Genomic DNA, 3,261 nt, shown 5'->3' on the forward strand with positions numbered 1-3,261 from the left:
CACACACACACACACACACACACACACACACACACACGAACGCACATACAGGCATATGTTTCTTCCTTTTCTACTTCTCTGCCCCTTTCTCTCTCTCTCTTTCTCTCTCTCTCTTTCTCTCTTTCCTTGTCTGTTTGTCTTCGTCTCTTCCTTTCTCCTTTCATACTAGCCACACATTTCTGTCGTCTCATCCGCCACTAACCCTCAATATTTTCAACAACAAAACCAACTAATTCTTCGATAACGGAGATGACGTCCACATTTCGAACGAACACACAAGCGCAAATACACACACGCACACATACACACACACACACACACACACACACACACACAACACACACGCGCACATATATATTTATGTATATATATATAGACATGGGACCTAATTGGTTTAGATGCCTTGCATTTCAAAAATTAAAGTTTATTGCAAATTTTAAAATTTGGTACAATAATATACTTTCTCAAGCTGAATTGCTGGAGTTATTTCACATTTTCCAGAAAAATGCTTTTAACAAGTTATCGCACCCAGTCAGGAAACAGGATTTGGAAGTTGTTATTTTGTGCGTAATTGCACATTTTGTCGACAACGTCCTGAAAATAGCACCTGTTGTCAATATTTATAAACAACACGTGTTTTGTAGTTTGAAGCATTCAATATACATTTAATGCGAGAGCTCGAACTTAAAAGATTTATCTAAAAAACGTCACTTAACTGTTATTTTTAGCACACTTCACACACACGCACACACACACACACATACACACACACACACACACACACACATATATACACACACATGCGCGCGCGCACACATGCACACACACACTCGCGCACGCTGGAAGACTCTATGTTTGGCAACAGGGCTCTGCACAATGCCACACAAGCAGGAGAACCCAGTCAGAGCTGTTAGTGTGTTTGTGTGTCAAGTTGAGGACAGTGCAGAGGATTCAGAAAGAGTTGGATGAATCTAGTAGTGACTACGAAGGTACAGCAGCTCGGATAACTCATTCTGATCATTCTGATTAGAAAAGAACTCAAGAATCTGTTGGTGAGATCCAGGCAATGATTGATAACGATCCCTCCAACTCAATCAGGTTCATCGCCAGGGACATGGGAGTGTCTGAGTTTCTTATCAAGCAGGTATGCATGAAGACATTCGGTATTCCTCATACAAGATGAGAAAGGGCCAATTTTCCTCCCAAGCCATCAAGGACAAGAGGAAAGACCGCACAACGAAGCTTTTGAACAAATTCAAACATCCCCTCCAACCGAATATGCTTTGGTTTTTCTCAGACGAGAAAAAATTCTGTCAGGATCAGATGGTGAACACAGAACAACCGTTGGCTTTCCGTGTTCCTAGAACATGTACCGAGAGTGATAAAAATCAAACATCCAATCAACATTATGGTGTTTGGAGTGATCACTAGTGATGGCGACGTTATGCCTCCATTCATCTTCCCACACGGCCTCAGACTCAACACAGTGACCTATATCAAGTGCCTGGAGGAGATAGTGCTGCCCTGGGCCAAGAGGGTGGCCGCTGGAAGACTGTTTGGCAACAGGACTCTGCACAATGCTACACAAGCAGGAGAACCCAGTCATAGCTGTCAGACAGTTTCTGCAACCACATTACCCTAACATTTGGCCACCTAACTCCCCAGACAGCAACCCCCTTGATTATTATGTGTGGTGCGCAGTTGAGAGAGATACCAACAAAACTCGTAACACCAAAGATGAACTGAAGGCAAGGATTATGGCAGCATTCACCAACTTAAACAAGGAGACCGTCCAGAAGAGTTGCAGGACATTCCGAAGCCGTCTGGAGGACGTGATTGAAGCTAATAGCGATTTTATTGAATAAATTTACTCTTTAATATTTCAAGATATCTTTTTGTGATTTTGTAAATGTATCTGTCAAAATGAGATGTCAGTTTTATTTTCATTATTGCATAATTTAAACAATTTATTCATCGTACTCTTCGTGCGTTGATAAGTGCCAACGCACGAAACTCTCGTACATTGAGCCACTCTGTTGCTTGTTCTGATGAGGTGGAAGATGAGATTGTGTGTCACAAGGGTATATTGATTACCCCCTTCCCCCAAATATTTTGCAATATTCTTCTCTTCTATGCGTTTCTCAAAGCACGGCTGGTCCATATGTGTCTCAGATAAGTATCATGAATGTTGATTCGATTGAAACATTAGTGAACTCGTTTCTTATTGATACTTTTCTTTTCATCATGAAGGTGGGGTCGGGAGTCCGATACCTACCGACTCGTGTTCTACACTTCCATTTTCTGACATTTATTTCGAAGATGTCCATCTGATTAGATTTCTAGGATATGAACTATCGTTAGATTTTTACTTAAACATTTTAAGTGTACGTAAACCAAACTACTTCAATTTGCATACCAAGTCCCTCCGAAATTTATTCAGTGTGTGGCAGTTTATATTATGTGTTATTGCAATATGTATGTATGTATGTATGTACGAGGGAGTCAAAAATTATACCATTCTTGTTTTTTCAAAGTATTTACGAAAAAGCAAGGGATAAACAAGTATATCATTCTTCTATATAGTCTCCTCCCTTTTCGATGCACTTGGTCCAGCGGTCCATAAGATTGCGTATTCCCTCCAAGAAGAAGGTTTTCGATTGGTCATGCAACCACTTATGCATCGCTACCGTCACATCTTCATCTGTAGGTAATCGATGACCTCGCAAATCATCATTGAGCAGTCCAAAGATATAGTCGGAAGGGGCGAGATCTGGGCGGTAAGCAAGGTGTTTCAGCACCTCAAAAACCAATTGGTTAATGCTTTCAATGGTCTTGGCGGCCGTGTGTGGGCGTGTATTGTCATGCAAAAATAAAATTTTCTTCGACAATAGGCTTCGGCGTTTGGTGCGAATTGCTGGCTTCAGTTTGTTGGCCAGCAAAATATCTTGCACTGTTGATCGTACACCCATTTTCTAGGTAGTCTTGCATCAAAGATCCTTTTGAGTCCAAAAACAGGTTAGCATCACATTTCCTGCGGAAGACTGAGTCTTGAATTTCTTCGTCGTTGGCGAGCCAGGATGTTTCCACTCCATACTCTGTCTTTTGGATTCTATACGATAATAATGGACCCACGTTTCATCTCCTGTGACTATTCTGCGCAGAAGGCAGAATAATGAAGATATATTATGACGAAAGCGCAGATAATTTTTTACTTTTCCCCGTATGTATGTATGTATACCCATACACACACACACACACACA

This window comes from Octopus bimaculoides, chromosome 2 (genome assembly GCF_001194135.2).
Source record: "Octopus bimaculoides isolate UCB-OBI-ISO-001 chromosome 2, ASM119413v2, whole genome shotgun sequence".
NCBI lineage: Eukaryota > Metazoa > Mollusca > Cephalopoda > Octopoda > Octopodidae > Octopus > Octopus bimaculoides.